The 19,915-nt window shown below is 38.6% G+C and overlaps 1 protein-coding gene across 1 annotated transcript in view; it reads right to left on the reverse strand.

The window, feature by feature from the left end:
* lrfn2b (leucine rich repeat and fibronectin type III domain containing 2b) overlaps nucleotides 1-19,915 on the reverse strand; it is a 152,692-nt gene that overhangs the window by 45,655 nt on the left and 87,122 nt on the right. The window contains exons 3-4 of the mRNA XM_063901532.1: nucleotides 13,902-14,011; nucleotides 2,826-2,913 (exon numbers count right to left, since the gene is read on the reverse strand). The gene's annotated coding sequence lies outside the window, so the exon portion shown is untranslated. The remainder of the gene's footprint in view (nucleotides 1-2,825; nucleotides 2,914-13,901; nucleotides 14,012-19,915) is intronic.

The raw sequence follows: 19,915 nt of genomic DNA on the forward strand, positions 1-19,915 counted from the left end.
TTACATTATATATACCAAAATCAAAGTTACCCCAGAATTAAAGGTATTTTTTTAGAAACCTTGAGGAGAGCAACAGAGTAGGATCCCTCTCCAAGGACGGACAGACGTGTAAAAGATGTTGTGTGTACTGAATACGAAAGATAATACATTAATAATATAGACGACCTGAAGGATGAAAAAAATATGAATGTGCATACTGAAGATGGATCCAGGTGGATGGTTACTACTTTCCAGGTGTAGCCAAAAATAAAAAGATGGTTTTCCACTTTTTTTGCCATCATTTCAGGTTATGTGCAGCTAACAAAACATCCGAAACACCCAGGAAAGTATTTTTTTAAAGATATGAAAAGCATTCATCATTAGTTCAGAGGTTCCCTTTAAACCGTCTTTTATTGCCTGTGTGAATCTTGTCTGTCAGATGCCGCTGTGCGACGTTATAGAGCAAGGGCTCTCAAACCTTGGATACCTAAAGGACTGACAGGTGGAAAATTAATGCCTCTGCATATGTTATTAGGCCGCACAATAAATAAGCACACATCTCATCTCTACCTTAACCCACAATCATTGCTGACTGTAGCTAACAGTATTGATGACATAACAAGTGGCTTTCCAAAAGTTGTTCTTCCTAACCTGACATACGCTTTTAAAGGGGGGCTGTTTGAGGCACTTGCCTAGTAGTGCATTGAAATGACAGGCTCATATCACATTCGAGGCCCCATAAAATATATATTTGTTTACCTTTAATGGCTTAACACATTTCACTGGAGCTGGAGCTGATTGATTTTTGTTTTTGTATTAAAAATGTACATTTTAAGAGGGCCATGTGAAATGTAAAAGTGAGTCAGTTCAAAATTCCATTTTTTTAAACAAACTGTTTGCTGAATATTTATTCCTCGACTGTTGACTTCACAAATAGAATAATTCTCATTATTCCTGAAAAGGCAATAGTATTGAGTACATTATTAAGTACAGGCACTTATGTAATACCTCTAATGTAAGCAAAGCATGTTTTTCCATAGGATACTAGCTTAGTTACAAATACAATACACTTCTGCATAACTGTAACATATGATCTCTAAATGACTGATTAGAAAGAAAAGAACATCCTGTGTAAAGTAATCCTTTTTCTACCATCTTTTTTTCGAATAAGAAGTAAGTTTAATCCTTTCTAAACCAACAATATGAAAAACTTTATTTCAAAACCAAACACAATTACGGTTGACATATTGATCAGGAAAAAATCACAACAAGATCCATTCCTGATATCCGTCAGTGCGGACCTACATGCCAAAAGAATACCGCACTGTTTTGCATTGAGACTTTGTGATTGTGAACATATGACATCTCCAGTTAATGTGCGATGTACTCAGCATTCTTCTCTACACTTTCTTATTTGATAGTGTTTCTCTAAGCAGCACCCCCCCGCCACCCTGGATTGATTTGCTGTTCGAGGGCTGCAGGGTGATGCATGGCGCCCTCTCCGGATGAAAGAGGCATCTGCTGTCAATGCCTTTAAAGTCAGGCATCTGTCATCGCTAAGGACTTCTCCATCTTGAAGAATGAACTTCAAAGAGCTCTGCCCTGATGGATCCATGTTCCTAACACATGTATCAGGTGCCCTTCTAAACCCACGCTGGATTCACTGCTCAAAAATATTTTAAAGTGTCTTCATTAATGTATTTAAATACAGTCTCATCACAGAGCAATCGGAGCATTTTAAGATGTAAGGAAAGTACATTTTGTCAATCGAAGAGGCAATTAGAATTCACTCATGGTGTGTTTTTTCAATGGAAATTAGGACTCATCCAAATAACTGAATAACTCAGAAGAACTTCCTGGTGATATTGTGAAGGTTTTCTGCTATAGGCATAAAGCTTGTTGCAAACATTGATTTATTTAAAGTACAAAAGCTGCAGCCTGTGGTGTCTGTTCCCAATTATCTGCATAAGCCTGAGGAAAATTGTAGTTACTGCTCCCCTATTTCCACACAGTGTTGTACTGCAGAATTTTATAAATCCCTAAAAAGTTGTAGTTGGCCTCAGAATTCCGAGTGAGTGCACCAAGGGTCAATCCAAAATAAGATGGATAATGGTCTACAGTCAAAATCAGATTACAAAACCAAAATAATCCTGGATAAGATAGTCATCAACTACAAACTAACTTTGGAAATCTTCCCATTTTTTTGTTTACTGGCTTTCGATTTGGATTAGTGTTTTCAATTGACTCACTACAGCAGACCAATTTGTGCCTTCCTTATCTTTCTTCCACAGCCAACACAAGCCTTACTTTTAAACTCATACAGAACTAATGTAACACCATAAGTTCTTACATGAAGTTCACTGAGCACGTTCATTCTCCTCACAGGTTCACACTAAAGGGAACAGCAACATAAGACAGACAGAAAGTAACCACTAACAGCAACACGGTATGGGCTCTGGTAGTGTTTAAAGACTTGTGTATGGAAAATACTTTTTTTTCCTTAGCACGGCATTAAGCTATTAGCACAACTGTACCTGAGTACAGCTTCACAGAGCTGCTGGCTTGGGTGTAGACCTTAAGTGTTGTGTGAACTCTCAGGTACAGCATCAGTTTAGCCGACATCATCAGTATCTGTTTGTCTTTCATTGCATCTACCCCTCTTGCATTGTGAGGCGTAATGGATCACAGCCTCTCAGGGCTGGTGAGAGAGTTAGTCATGTTGGAGAACGATGTGCAACAGAAGGCTCCCTCCCCAGGTACATCCTTCCTCACTTTGGGTTGTTTTGTTGTATTACCGTTGGGCACAGATTGTGTGTTCATCTTGCTGAGTTTCTGGCAGTTCTTACCTTTACTGTGCTGTCTCTCTGCCATAGATTCACTCACGGCCTCGCAGCCTCCACGTCTCTTACTCCTACACCAACACAAACTGACGACCTGAGGAGCAGAGGAAGACAGCACACCTTCAGCTCAGACATGCTCTTTCACAAGGATACAAGAGGCGCACAGTCAGACACGCAGGCTATCAGAAGCACCCTGCACAAACTCAAAGCACCATAACAGTGCTTTCACATAGTTTGTGGCATTCATTTCAAAGTGATAAAAAAAACTGCCAAAGTATATCAAGTGATTTAGAACATTTAAAAGGATTACTTCTTATTTCAAGAGGCCCTATTATGCGTTTTGGGGTTTTCTCCTTTCCTGTAGTGTTTTCTATAGGTTTTTGTGAATGTAAATGGTCTGCAAAGTCTAAAATCTGAATTATTTAGGGACATAATAGCATCACTATGTAACACTTGTGCTTCCAGGCCGAGGGGCGGGACATGTCTAAGCGGTCAACCAAACACAGCAGGGCAGGCCAGCTTACCATACAGAGAGGGAAAAGAGGTGCAGAAAAATAAAGACTTTTTTAAAATTGAAAGCATGGAAACATCTCCCAGTAGAGGAAAAAAAAAACAAACAACCTGAAAATATTTGTGAATGAAACCGAAACACTTACGTCTTCAAATTGAAAAGCACAATTTGTGAGCAGAGTACTCCAAAACCAAAGAAGCTGCACAAGGCCGCGTTGCGTTGAAGGTTTATTGGAGCTTGACCAAGGAAAACAGATGATAAAAAATATAACGCTGAGATGTAGTGACAACATATGCCAAGATAAATCCTGGAGCACAGCCACCCGCCCCTGATATTTATCTTAAACAGGGCAAGCAGTAAACGTGTTTATCTAAAGATGAATCCTTTTGATGGCTCTCCTCAAATCCTGGACCAGATTTGGACAAAGTCAGCCATAAGATCTGTGTCTCTGACGTCTGTCTACAGAATGTTCTCTCATCCTGTCTTAACTCTGATCAGCTGTGGGGCGACACTTCTAGATGACTGTGATAAGGAAAGAATGTCCTGACCTGGGAAGAGATTAAGGATGCTGATATGGAATACTAACATGAGCACAATGTCTGAGATCGTTTCAAATTAGATATGTATAGAGTGCTTTGAACATATTTGAATATATGTATGTACTAATACAGTATTAACAGAGTCTTATGGTTGGTGAACTAACTGAAAGTCACTTTTGATAAAAGTCTACGCCTACTGTAATGTAATGAATAAGATTAATAATTACTTTACAAAATTACCAATGAGAACATTTACCTACAAGCACAATTTAAGAGCTTTTGTCAGACTTGAAATGTCTCCATATGGTTGGCAAGACAAAAGAGTTATGGTGGTTCCATATTTGCGCATGTAGTACTTACACTACCTCACAGGATGTCATTGAAATGTACATGTAAATAAAAACAACAGCTACTTCCACAGAGACTCTTTTTAGGTATTTCTCATATAGATATACACTATAAAATATATATAACTGCTTTTTTATTTATTTTCATTCTATTTGTATTTATTTAAAAAAAATGTTATTGTTCATACGCAATGACTAACCATCTATCTACCCACCCACCTACCCACCCACCCACCCACCCACCCACCCAGCTATCTATCTATCTATCTATCTATCTATCTATCTATCTATCTATCTATCTATCTATCTATCTATCTATCTATCTATCTATCTATCTATCTATCTATCTATCTATCTATCTATCTATCTATCTATCTATCTATCTATCTATCTATCCATCTATCCTATCTATCCATCTATCCATCTATCCATCCATCTATCCATCTATCCATCCATCCATCCTTCCATCTATTTTTTAGTTTTACAATATTTTTTGTTCATGTGCAATGACGACCTACCGACCGACCGACCGACCGACCGACCTTACCTACCTACCTACCTACCTACCTACCTACCTACCTACCTATCGATCTATCCACTTATCTAATTTAATATTATATTCCTGCTTCAAGTTTCTAAGTCTTATGGTACGTTTGAGAAGTTGGAGACAGTATTCCAAGGAGATATGAAAACAAATGAATATACTTTTAATCCTTTTCAGCTCTTGTTAATGCCTGTGAGTCTTACTTTGAAGAGACACTCATAACAACCTTCACCAATAAGGTACGGCAGCCTGTACGTAGCCTGAGAGACGAAGCCGTGGGCGAAAACAGCCTTCTGTACTGCCACTCGTTAAGCTAGTTGCTTTGAGAACACCAATTGAAAGAAATTATTTTTGTATCAATTCTTTCTTATCTGCGCTGTGTGGGCTGTACAATACGAGAAGCAAGTCTGGATAATCTTTAGTGAGCTGGCACACACACATACACACACACACACACACACACACACACACACACACACACACACACACACACACACACACACACACACACACACACACACACACACACACACACACACACACACACATCTCTCTGCTCCAACACACACACTACACACTTGAGAAGGAATGTGAAACTGGAATTAGTTGTTGGGCTCAAAGAGCTTCCTGTCCAGTGATGATTTATAGAGTAACAGCTGGCTCCAGAGCAGAAACCCCCCCCCAAGAGCAGTGGTTGTACACCAGTGTCACAGTAACTAGTCTCACTGGACGCTCTGCTGGGATGGAGATGAATGGTAATGGCCTTTGGTTTTCTGTGCACTGACATTTACAGCTAATTTACACATTTTACATTTGAGCTCTTAAGCTCTCATTCAGAGTAAATTAAAGGTTTAGCGTTAGCTCCAACACAAGATCTGTTTCCAACCCCACCCCACTGCAAAAACTTGAAGTCCTGCCAAGAGTTCATCTAATATCTAGTCAGAATATGTCTTTACACTTGGATTAAGACAGAATAACTTAAGAAGTAACAATGCAGTGAGATTTTGTATATTGTTAAGTCAAAGACTCTTGAAAACATCCTATTTAGAGTTTATAACACATTTTATTTTGACATGTCACAAGGTTTTTAAGCTGCTGTGGTATCTGGAAAACATGGATCCTTTTGTTTCAATTAATTAATCTTACTTAATTTCAGAAAACAGAAAACTTTAAGTATTTTTGGCTCCTTTTTCGGGTCCAATTTGGTTCAAAATAAGTTTTCCCAGCTAATTACAAGGTCTCATTTATATAAATATCCCATCTTATTTCAAGAAATCTAACCAAGCTAATTTGCACTTGTTCTATTGCCAGATTTGAATACGTATTACAAGAAAAAACACATTGTCTTTATGATTTTTCTACTGAGCAGAATTTTTCCAGTGTGTACAGACTGGTTTAATGGCATGTGAATTTGACCGATGGATGCCCTCGATAAGCATTTACTGATAATATGGCAGTGCTTTGGCTTAGGAAGCAGAGGAGAGCGGTGTGTTGGCGTGGGCGGGGTTCACTCCTTGGTGATTTGACACAGCGCCGAGCAGAACAGCACCACAGGCAGAGCTCGTATCAATATCTGCAAATCCTGTCTGGAAGAATAAGCCGATGAGATGCACTGACACGGCGGCCTGATCCCACAATCATCCACTGAATGTAAATAGGGTGCGATCATCTAGTCGGCAGACCAGTCCAATAACACCTGCATCTGCATATCTGACTTGCCACAGCTCATCACAGCCTTCCTTACTCTTCTGTATTATATTTTATCACTTACAAAATGCAAAAACATCTTTCATCTCACAAAGACATACAACGCAGCTACAAAGAAACTCAACATGTTTACAAAAGAGACATAGAGTCACTACAAAAGGCAACAAAACATCCATAGAAAGTCTGGTTGAAATTGTGATTTCTTTGTGATTGTATTTAACCTTTTGAAATATTAACAATTCACTGTTGTATCCTATTCTCACATGGTATCTTGAAAGTGAAATATTTGAGACAGCAGGTGCTCTATTGATTAGGAAAGATTTATGATACTACAGGAATAGGGGAGACGAGAAACAAATGGCCCTTGGGGCTATTTTTAACGTCTACTGGTGAAAGTACTTGTAGGTCTGTTGGCATGTATTGAATTGTACAGGTCATTTGCCCAAGATGGTTTTGATGCCCTGTGAGTGTTTTATTTTTGTGGAGTAATAAACCTTTAAAAAGCGGTTTCAACCAGACTTCTGGCGCCCTCTCTCCCACGGAGAACGTCGTATTTGCAAGTAAAAAAGATCTTATAGGATAAAACTACCAATACTGTGTTTGTGCATTGGTTGCCCAACTCATAATTTCCAAAGACAGCCGATTTAAGCCTCAACAACAAAAGCAATACCCATGAGTTCACCATAATAAGAGATACAAAAGAGATTTGTAATGACTATAAAAATGTATTTCAGATGTCTATGCCCAGGGGCCTATTAGCTCATGATCAGCACCGGTTATAGACGCTATTTTAAGGTAGAAACACATGTGCTGCCCACAACAAATGGACAATTAACAATAATAGAGTCACTTAAATCATTGCATACAGAGCAACTGAGCACCAAATGACATCAGCTCCTGTGTGGGATTTCATCCGTGCCGTGTTGTCTACATTGTAGCATGATGTTCACACTCTGAAAGCTACAGTATGGCAACCTAACAGATCCAAGCTTAGTGATTCTCACGTTTTATTTATGGCCACAGAACTCTTCTAAAAAATGAAACAATGCTTTAATGTCAGACGTTTAACTGCAAAAGAACCAAATGAAATGAGCATGAATTGGAAAGGATAAATACATTTATGTCAACTTTTACTTAAGTGCTTGAGTAGAAGTTATTTTCCGCCGCTGTCAGACACCTAAAGCTAGGCTAAAAAAACACAACGCCGGAAATACACCCTATTACTTTGCAGAACTACCACAGCTTATTTGTTAAAAACTATCTCTTTCCTTCTCTGACTGTAAGATGATTTGGTCATCTAGAATTATGCAAATATCGAACACATATGAAATGATATTAACTTATCACCGAGAACGTATTTTGGTTGGAGGTGGATACACAAATAACCCGTAGCACAGAGCGCTTTAGCTAAGCCTTACCTAAGTACTTTCTTTCTGTCCTTACAGTTTTATATTAATTATTCAGAGCTGCTGCTTCTCAAACACGTACTTCCAAACTGTTTTGTTGTACTCTCGGTAACAACATTTTAATCCACGCCCTCCAGCCAACCAGAATCCAGTATAACACTCACTTTATTGATCTGCTCTTTCTGGTCCTGTGACACTGTGTATTTGTGTTCAGTGTATCCCTCATGGAGACAGTATAGTGATAGTTTTCACCATGAGATTTACTCCAGTTCCGCTCCAGAGAGACAGATGCTGTTCCTCTCCTTGTGCTAGGTTTAATTCAGAGGTGAACACTGTAAAAGCTTTGGGAAAGTGTTTTATATTCAGATGTTTAACAGCTACCATACTGCTTAGCAATTGTATCAATATATAGCCTCCTTTCAGGATCCAGTTTAATTTAAAGTGCAGAGCACTGGGTTCCAGGAGCACTAAATCTCAAGATTAAAGGAGCCCTAGTATACTAATGTTCAGGTTCATTTTTGTATTTAGTTCTCCCTCTGGAGGAGAACACAGGGATTTTAGTCTTTGTAGACTATTTACATGCACAAAAACCTATACTACAGGAAAAAGGGAAACCCCAATCAGCAGAAAAAGGGGCTCTTTAAAGCAAAAAAACTGAGCATGCTTGATATGTGTTGTATGTCTTTTCTCTTGTATTTATCTGAATTGTATTATGTATTGAGGAAATCCAAAAGTATCATACTGTGATACTTAAATTAGGTTATTTTACATTTTTCACATGCACAAAAACCTACAGCTCCGCAAAAAAAACCCAACAGACCACTCCAAATGTTATCTAAATCTATGTATGGCAGCCATTCCAATGCCGGTTGAATACCAACACAGATTAATGATGTCGGTAGTTTATAGAATACAATTTAAAAAATAATTAACTCAAAGACATACCTAAAAACAGTAAAACCGGAGAAACTGATAAGGCTGCAGTGGTCCTTTATTTTTTTCCGGAGCTGTATATAAAACACTACAGGAAAGGATAAACCACAGAAAGTGGGCCGCTTTAATGCACAAATAAAGACAGAAATCCTGTTTATGAAAAACTTTTGAAATGGTAGTGAACAAACCAAATCTCTATCATATCATCATCAAAGATGCAGCCACTTAAATGTGTGGTATTAGAACACTTAATTACTTACTGATGCTCAATATACTCTCAATATTTTTCCATATGTTTAAGGAACCAGTGCACCATATCCACCTATTTACTGTCATAGCCCACTGATGTTTAGCTGACAAATGTTCAGAGTGTCTATTTCAGAGGATAAAAGGGTTATACTCTGACAATTCACTGCGTGGAGTCCCAGTGCAGGGACAGCGTGTCTTACTTGTCGTCATGAAGTGTGATCAGACACAGGAGCACACATTTTTTTATGTGTGGTAATACATTCTGTGCTGTGGGAGGCCTTTGTGTGAGGGAGCTTCTCCGAGAAACGAAGCTAATCCATCCTGACAGAAAATCACTGCGGAACCAAAATGTTTAATAACCTACTTTCCATGATTACACTGTGTTACACCTGCAAAGCTCATTAGCTTCAGGTTATCAAGATGAAAGATCCAAAGGCTTTTTATAAGTCAATTAAAAGAGATGAAAGATGATGGAGAGCTTTAATGGGCTTTTCTGTTATATGTCTTGTTGAATAAGACGACGCATTTTCAAAGAGCTCAGCTCCTAATGCAAGCGGGGATAAAAGTGCATGTTTTTTTTCAATTAGGGCTTATTGGGTTTTTTTGTATTTTGTTGGTTCACATGTTTTTTTTGGCTCAATTTGATGCTCACCCAGACTTTAAATGTATAGACCTCAAAGGGTTGTAGTGCTCATTAGTGCTAAAAATACAAATGATTTTTACCTGGTCTGTTTGCGCCCCATGTGGCTCTAAAGCAGAGCGTGGTCAGGTCTGATGCATTTACAATTGTAAAGGAGACTTGGTTTTGCACATTCCTAGTGATTATATCTTCTGATTTGTTTACATCTCCTAATGTTTGTCGCACTTGTCTTTTCAATGAGAGGAAAAATGCTTTATCTTCCTCTCCGGAAAAAAAAAAGTAAAAACTTCCCGTGTGTCTCATTTCCTCTCCTTACATGCGCTCAATGAATGCATCACATAACAAAGAAAAAATGTGCAGTAGGCAAGAGGCTCTTGTTTCCCTCTCCACTTGAATTATCGCCTGCTCTAATACACATCCCACACTCACGCCTCAGAGTTATGCTCTGTCTGGGTATTTACGCTCATTTCCTTTGCATGACATTTCAACTAATGGGAAACTAATGGATGTATATCACTCGAAGACGCCTCTTAAAGCAAGACATGCTTCCTCTTATATGGCCAATGGCCGATACAACGGCCCAGTCATCGTCTGTCTGCGGGGGCGAGATAGGGAAAGGAGGACATTAAACCTCCCATGGGTTGTACTTTTCGGTACCGACGAAGTAAAGACTGAAGAAGACCTTAACTAGTTTCTTTAAAGGAACATTTAAAAGTTTTGAAAACAAAGTAAGGCTGCATGGTTTAATCATTCTCAAATATCATTCAATTAATAAAAAAGGAAACAAAAAGTGGTGTAAGAATTCAGATTTTTAAAGTTGTGTAGGCTTTGGAAAAGAAAATGACTGCTAGTTCTCTTGTTTTTATCTAGAAATTGGTAGTTGGATTTATTTAAATAAATGTTTTGATTGTACCTGAGGTGTCAATCTATTATGTCTTGCTTTGTCTGATTGAAAAAAAAACGTTGATCGTTGATAATTACTTTAGTTTTTTCTCAATCAACTAATGCAGCTTTAAATAAACACATTTAAGTCCAGGATAAACAATACTTTTTTGAAATATGTACAAACACTCTAGTATTGTATTGGCCTTAGTATTAGACATTTTCCCTAAGACTAAGCCTTGAATCTCTTCGGGGGTCTGGATGAATGGTTGAGCGTAAAACATGGGGGATCCAGATCATATATTTCACATCCAATCCCCTTTTTCTGACCATAACCCTAGTTTCAATAAGTAGTTGATCAGGATCAGGATCAGGCATAAAGACGGCACATCAGAAAATGGTCAAACAAACTGCTTTTGAGTTGTTGTGTAAAGTGCTGTCAAAAGTTCCATATCTGCGCTGGTATTGGACAATCCTGAACCCCAATACAGAATGTTTAATGACATTTGTTTTAGGTCTAGTAGCGGAAGCATGTTATGGTTACAGATCATGTAGTAAGTATAAGAAGTAAGACTTGCTTCACCACAGCCAACATCACAACCCTACTGTGTTACTTTCTACCTAACCTCACATTGGGCAAACTTCCAGGAATGGGACTAAGCAATTTATTGAGTGAGGTGTAACTTTCTAATAAGGATGTGAATCCTACGAGGGTATTGCTAAGACCTATTTTTGCCTTGAGGTTTGAGAACGAGTACTTCAAAAAGTACTCTGATTCAAGACGGCAACCAACATGAATGGGGTTTTAGAAAACTGCTCAACTCTGGCACAAGTGTGTTGGACGTGTCAGAACCAAAAGCTGACGCAATCCTTGAAGAAGAAATGTCTGAGGGCAGACAGCTCTTTGCTTGAAATAAATGTTTTACAAGATGTTGCATACGTTTCTAATACCTAAAATACAGTTTAAAAATAGTGTTATAGTGTGGCTTATACATTTAAATTATAAAACCCATTTTCTAGGAGAAAAGATATGAACACACGCAAGAAAATGGCAAAATTTATGAATGACATACATGAGACCTTTGATTTTCAATGGAACACTGGAAAAACTGAAACGTTGACTCTAATTAAATGTATTATGTAAACAAATTACACATAACTGTATTAGGTTAGTTGAAATCAATAATATTACGTTTAAACAAAAAATACTAATTTCAACTTAACATCATTGCTTTCAACCAATCTAATAAAGTTATGTGAAATGTGTTGGCATAATACATTTCACAGTTTTTTCAGTGAATATCAGGCATTTAAAAAGAAAAAAACTTGCACAATGCGTGCTTTGCTCAGTTCCCATTGTCACTGTGATGTTAGGGACCAGCAGCACAGTGCTGGGGACTGCTTGTCCCCAACATGTCAGCCTGAGGGGGGAATTCCGAACTGACATTTTGGGGTCAGTGTGCAAAGTCCCTGAGAAAAGAGCCCTTAATAGTCGATTTTCAAGAAGCGTTCTTGCTGTGGTCTGCCCACTGTTCAAATATTAATCTGAATAAAAGCCCATCCCTGGTGATATGCTATAAAGCAGCCACATTACAAACACTCTTCCTGGAAAGCCAGCGGGAATAGCAGAAAATAAGTTTAATTAAGTTCTGTTGGGATGCGAAGGATTTGTATAACATCTCTGTGCCCTGTGGTGCTCCAGACCACCGACCTCTCTTTATAAGCTGGGTGCTTTATTATAACAATACTGCCAGCTTATTCTTATTATAACAAATATCTCCTGAAGGTGGACTGTATACACAAATACTACCAAGACAGAAAAAAGAAATTACATTTATTGGGTGTGTGTTTTTCTGGGTTATTCATTACACTTTAAGAATAAGAAAGTCCAGCCCTCACAGATTTGAGGTATATCTGATTGCTGGAATGACAAGTTTCCTTAGCAGAATCATGAAATTGTTTAATGACAATTGAGCAATAAGAAACATTCAGCACAAACAGAATCCTCCAAACTGCAGTTGATTTCTCCAAACATAGGTTTGATTTATCTCATCGCAGAAATTGTGATGACAGTGTAGGTTTTATAGGTTTTTATTTATTTCCTAGTTCTAATCCCCTTTTTTAATCTTTTAAAAAAAAAATGTTTTGTATTTGTTTATTTATTTTATAGGTTTACATTTTTTATTATTTTTAATCATTTTGTCTTGTGTCTGCCTTTGTGTTACAGACGGGGATTATTATTGTTATATTAATTTTTCTTATCACACATTTTACCGCCCTGTGTCTCTTGAACTGTTATATTTTTTTGCTATGCTGCATGTGTGCGAAAAGGTTTTAAATGTTTGCCCTGAAGTGAATTTCTCTCTATTTTGTTTTAACTTGTGATGTTTCGCCATGTTGAAAAGAATGAAAGTCCAGTACAAATAACGCTTATTAGTATTTTTATAACACGTTACAAAGTGACCCTAAAATGAATGATGGCAAGCTTATTTGTTGGTTAGGGTTAGGGGTCACATGGTAGAGCTGGCAACCATTGAACTGAGGCTCAGTCCCTGCTTACTAAGATACGATTCCAAATCTGGCCTGGGGACAATTTGTTTTGTGTCATCAACTCTGTCTCCCAATTCTGACTTTCTCCAATAAAGACACTACAAAAGATCTTAAATAAAAGCAGCACTTTACAGCACAAGATCAACTATGATGTGTAATTGGATGAAAATAGAGGGTGGCCTCACTGTAAAAGAGTGATTTGGATTCCTGCTTATTGGGAACATGGTCAATTCTGCAGCCCACAGTTTAGATTTAATGTTCACGGTCAGAGCAGGAAGTAGTTATATTTATGTATTTATGTTTATGCAGGTCAGGTTAACAATGAGTGTGACTCTCACGCACGACACGCATGTTACTGGCTCTTTCTTTACCATAACCATGAGCTTTCTGTAAACCTACACCACGGTTTAGCTACTAAGAATATTGAGCCTTTAAAAAAGGTATTCCAGGGTTTGTAAACTCATTCAATATTAATCTGCCTAGTGATATGGCTGAGAAACCCTCTATATTTACAATCCTATATTATTATTTTGGGCTGGTTTCACAGATGCAATAAGATTTGGGAGTTTTTTTAATCAAACCTCTTAGAATCAGACTTTTCAATAACACAACCTTTTAGTTCTAGACATGTAATCCATAACTGCCAGACCTTGTTATGTAATCCTTACAGCCTGGCCTTTCTTCATCTGTAGCTCTGACATTTTGTGAATTTCTTTATGACTTCATGTGGTCTCTACAGTCACATAGATGTCTGCGACTGGATAAAATACTCACAGTGAATAGGGTGAGGATTATGAGGTGGAACAGCCACCTGAGGTCAGGATTCCATCTTCACACCTGCGCAGTGCATGGGGCTCCGAACACATCCTCATCCTCACAACCTCCTGCGGGAAGACAGACAGGACACTTAAGCCATCAATCACTGACAAGGCACCCGTCTGGCACACTCCACAATATATTAAAGCCGTACTCGTGTGCCTTTTCAGAGCATTCCACAAACTTCTGTATGTCTGTTATACTTTTTCGAGCCTTTACCAGAGCCTTCAGCCACAGAAAGAAATGACAACATGAAAACACATTAGGGCAGTGTGTTGCCTTTGAAATATGTTGATACTATTCTTAAAACATCAACCTTGACTAGAGACTCTAGCTGTGTCCACATTCATCAAAGTGCTGTACTGTATTTCTATAAGCCAGAGAGATCTCCGGTATGGTTGTGTTCGGATCGCCTGCTAAGTAGACCTCTCCCTGGTTTTATGTTGTCATCAATGTTTATTCCCTTGATCAAATGTCCGGTGTTTCCCTGGAACAATATGGATCGTTCTTTTCTTAATAATGACCGGCTCGCTGCACATTATCCAGCTTATTACAGGGCTACGTACTAAATAAACCAACAACCTGACTCACAATATTAATTTAAAATGATTTTATTCATTGAAAAGTGATGTATTGTGACGGCAGCACTGACAAAGGTTTTCTGTAACTGTTCAAGCCTGTTCACATTTTCTTTTCCATCGATCAGTCTTTAAACACTGCCAGAGCCAATACCGTGTTCCTGTTATTGTTTATGTTATTGAGTCTTTTAACCCCTTCCTTCTCTTTCAGATCAGAACTGGTCAACAATATTTGCACCAGTCTGGTAGTGTAAAAGAGAAGACTATAAATTTACCAATTAGCATTTAGTATTCTACTAAACTGTGTCATAGAGCTCAATTATATTTAACATCTTGAAACCTCAAACTCATGTGCAAGACAGTTTGTTGAAGTCTCCACAGTGGCTGAACAGATTTGTATCATTAAAAACTGACTGTTTGTTTCTACCTTTGTTCTTTGCAATTTAAACTGTGATGATATAGCCTTGACTATCTTTGGGAACAAAGTGATGACCCCAGCGTTAGCTTGCAGGTTATGTTAGCAACCTCATTGTTAGCCAGCAGCTAACATTGCTTTCACTGGAAAACATGACAAACGTTCAATCTGCTATAGCAAATTGGTGACAATCGACTGTATAAACGCATCTTGTGAGGATTGTGAGGTACCCAGTTCCGCACATATTCTGTTTATGATGTCAATTACTTGTACATAAAAAAAGCCCCTTCGTTCACACAATACTGCCAAACTAACTTGCTTCTTACACACTGAACAGTAGTTTCTTTATTCCTGGTCTTTCAATATTTCATATTAATTATATGTTTTCAGGCAATGCTCCAGGGCTAATCTGTTGCCTCTAGTGTGTTACTGTCTTACCACGGGACCTCAATTACTTTATTCTGTCGAGTGGTTTCTTTTTGAAAATTTCAGATATGATCTATGTCAGTCCTCTACTTACTTTGAGTCATTTGAGTTGCCTAATGAAGAGAACTACAATGTCATGTTGCAATATGAAAAGCGTGTGAACATCCTCAGTCAACCTGTACACTGGTGATTAAAATGAATAACAATTGTCTCAGAAGTGTTAACTTTGAAGTTTAATCTTTGCTTTTCAGGTTGGGTCCTTGTTTCTATGCAACAATAGTATTTTTGGACATTTTTGATATCAAGAACAGCGTTTCATTGTTTTGGTCACAACCTTAAAAGGGAATTTGTTTTCAAAATGCGAACAATTCATTCCCTTGATTTGAAACCAACCAAACATATTATAACACAAACTATCCCAAATGCAAAAACTAGAGTAAAGTTCAAATGTGTGATGTTTTCAAGCATAACGTCTGGAGCTTTTCCATGGACAATGAATAGGTAAAGATTATATAGATGAGGGGATAATATGAGTAAAGTTTCAGAAGTGGAAACACTTAGATTGAATAAAACTGATTTTGGTGAAAATTAACAACAACAAAAAAGGTAGGTAATTAGGTGATACTTAGAATCTATCAGTTGAAGGGGACCTATTATGCTTTTTGGGGTTTTCCCTTTCCTGTAGTGTGTTATACAGTGGGGCAAAAAAGTATTTAGTCAGCCACCATTGTGCAAGTTCTCCCATTTAAAAAGATGAGAGAGGCCTGTAATTTTTTATCATAGGTATACCTCAACTATGAGAGACAACATGAGAAAAAAAATCCAGGAAATCACATTGTAGGATTTTTAATGAATTAATTGGTAAATTCCTCTGTAAAATAAGTATTTGGTCACCTACAAACAAGCAAGATTTCTGGCTCTCACAGACCTGTAACTTCTTCTTTAAGAGGCTCCTCTGTACTCCACTCGTTACCTGTATTAATGGCACCTTTTTGAACTCGTTATCAGTATAAAACACACCTGTCCACAACCTCAAACAGTCATACTCCAAACTCCACTATGGCCAAGACCAAAGAGCTGTCAAAGGAGACCAGAGACAAAATTGTAGACCTGCACCAGGCTGGGAAAACTGAATCTGCAATAGGTAAGCAGCTTGGTGTGAAGAAATCAACTGTGGGAGCAATTATTAGAAAATGGAAGACATACAAGACCACTGCTAATCTCCCTCGATCTGGGGCTCCACGCAAGATCTCACCCCGTGGGGTCAAAATGATCACAAGAACGGTGAGCAAAAATCCCAGAACCACACGGGGGGACCTAGTGAATGACCTGCAGAGAGCTGGGACCAAAGTAACAGAGGCTACCATCAGTAACACACTACGCCGCCAGGGACTTAAATCCTGCAGTTCCAGACGTGTCCCCCTGCTTAAGCCAGTACATGTCCAGGCCCGTCTGAAGTTTGCTAGAGGGCATTTGGATGATCCAGAAGAGGATTGGGAGAATGTCATATGGTCAGATGAAACCAAAATAGAACTTTTTGGTAAAAACTCAACTCGTCGTGTTTGGAGGAGAAAGAATGCAGAGTTGCATCCAAAGAACACCATACCTACTGTGAAGCATGGGGGTGGAAACATCATGCTTTGGGGCTGTTTTTCTGCAAAGGGACCAGGACGACTGATCCGTGTAAAGGAAAGAATGAATGGGGCCATGTATCGTGAGATTTTGAGTGAAAACCTCCTTCCATCAGCAAGGGCACTGAAGATGAAGCGTGGCTGGGTCTTTCAGCATGACAATGATCGCAAACACACCGCCAGGGCAATGAAGGAGTGGCTTCGTAAGAAGCATTTCAAGGTCCTGGAGTGGCCTAGCCAGTCTCCAGATCTCAACCCCATAGAAAATCTTTGGAGGGAGTTGAAAGTCCGTGTTGCCCAGCGACAGCCCCAAAACATCACTGCTTTAGAGGAGATCTGCATGGAGGAATGGGCCAAAATACCAGCAACAGTGTGTGAAAACCTTGTGAAGACTTACAGAAAACGTTTGACCTCTGTCATTGCCAACAAAGGGTATATAACAAAGTATTGAGATGAACTTTTGTTATTGACCAAATACTTATTTTCCACAATCATTTGAAAATAAATTCATTAAAAATCCTACAATGTGATTTCCTGGATTTCTTTTCTCATTTTGTCTCTCATAGTTGAGGTATACCTATGATAAAAATGACAGGCCTCTCTCATCTTTTTAAATCGGAGAACTTGCACAATTGGTGGCTGACTAAATACTTTTTTGCCCCACTGTATATTGGAGCAGGACATCTCTTAGCCATTGACCAATCAGAACAGAGCTGGCTAGCTAACCAATCACAGCAGACTGGGCTCTGGTTTCAGACAGAGGGTGAAAAGAGGTGCTGCAGCACAGGCAGTATGAGAAAAATAAAGAGCTTTTTGAACATTAAAGCATGGAGACATGTCAGAGAAAAGGCACAAAGTACAAATATGAACCTGAAAATGAGCATAATATGTCCTCTTTAATTAAAGTAATTAAACATGTTTATCAGACATGATACTGTATGTGTGTATTTCCTGATTGTCTGACTGTTTTTGTGTTCTGGCCCACTGAAACAGTTATCATGTTGCCAGATCCCAGCATTAGGCTGATTGAGAGTCATATTATCATTATTGATAGAACAATGTGCAAACGCTTTGAAAATAGACCATCCTTACCTTTAATATAACAGAATATAACAGTTTTTATCAACGGATTAGATTTCAAAGTGTGTGTGGGGTTATCTCTTTTGACCAAGCAATCTCACCTCAAGGTCCATTTATCAGCTGATGTGGACATTTTGATGAAGTGGATGGAGTGCCCCACTTACTGGTGGATATAATGTACCTTGAAGAGCAAACATGTTGTGCTTTACAGCATTTTACTTGGGCAATGAAAATAGCTTTTATGCTTTTAGCTCAATCTTATTTCAAACTAGCAAACAAGATCTGAATCAGAATCACAAATAGGTTTATTGCCAAGTAGGTTCACACATACAAGGAGTTTGCCCTGATGTGCAAAGTGCATACATATACAGAGTTAAAGAAGATCAAATGTAAGAAAAAACACCCAAAAATAAAATAAAAATCTATAGCTAATAACTAAAACTATTGTTTTGAAAAAACTATTATACGATAAGATATAGAAAATTATTTACATGAAATCTGGATGTACCAAAAAACTACGTACTATTGCAATGTACTCAAAATAATACATTAAAATAAAAATATGTGCAGTATTGTTATGGAAAGTGGAAAGCTGTGTAGATGTTAAGACAGGTAGCTTGGGTACAAATGTGCAAAAATATAGAGGGACCTTAACCTTCTAGAGAGTACCACTTTTTGCTTCGGCTCATAAACTGGCATCCGTGCAACCCTGTCAATAATGACATTTCATTTTTTTGTTGCAGGTTTCAGTTCAGCATTGACAAACAGAGCAGCTAGCCTGGGATACCTTCCCAGAGCAGGAGACTGCTGGCGGTGTTAGCCTCATGTTGGTTCTGTTAGCACACAGAGGGTCCTAACAGAAGGCAATGCTATTCATCAGGCTGTGATACAACCGCCCACTTACAGCTACTCCAGCCGAGGTACCACACTCTGAGCAGCAGAAACACAGCAGCAAGGTTTCCTCTTTCAATCATTAGCAGCCAAGAAGCTCTCAGTCACAGAGCGTGAGCCCTGCTCATTAATTCCCACAAGCTCCTTAGTTCCCACTAGTTTAAAGCCGACTGCAGCCGTTGCTCAATATGGATTATGATTTCTGATCACATTATTCTCTCTGTTCCAGGGAGCAGTCAACTCTCTAATTACTGTTCTGAGCACAGAGGCCGTGTTCCTCTTTGCCGTGCTTTCAAACTGACTGAATACAATTATAATCGGTCACCGAGACATTTAGTCAGCTTTCAATTCAAACCCATTTAATGCTGACAATCAGAATTAAGTCTAACGTGTAAAGCTGTTAATGTGACTCCAGCAGTAGCCTCCGTGGGACCGCACCGCTGATGTCTGATTCTCTGCTCTACTTTTCTCTCTCCGTCTCTCTCGCAGCTTTTTTTCCACATATGTCACTCCCAGGTGCTTTCTCTGCTCTCCTCCATTAATATTAAATGTGCGCCTTCATTTTGTTTTCTTCCTTCCTCTCGCGCCCAACCAAGCATAAACAGGCAAGTCAAAGTTCCTTATTGTCATGTGCACAAGAATAACAATGTAGTCAGCAATAAGCACACTTAGCTCCCAGGTCCCCTTTAATGCATTACACGTTAACTCATTTATGGAGATGTAAACAGGTAGTTGACAGTGCTGTAATTGAAAGTGGAATAACAGTAACACATTACTAACTGTGTTAATGTAGTGCATAGGGTCTTTACCAGGGGTTAGAGTTTGTCAGGGTTCTGGGCCTTTGTTGATGAGGCCAGAAGATGACGGTAAGAAACTGTTTAAGTGGCAAAAATGTTGACTTCTTACAGTTATTGCAAAAAGTCCATGGTAGAGTTATGTTTGGGAAGAGAT

The sequence above is a fragment of the Eleginops maclovinus genome, chromosome 15 (assembly GCF_036324505.1).
Source record: "Eleginops maclovinus isolate JMC-PN-2008 ecotype Puerto Natales chromosome 15, JC_Emac_rtc_rv5, whole genome shotgun sequence".
NCBI lineage: Eukaryota > Metazoa > Chordata > Actinopteri > Perciformes > Eleginopidae > Eleginops > Eleginops maclovinus.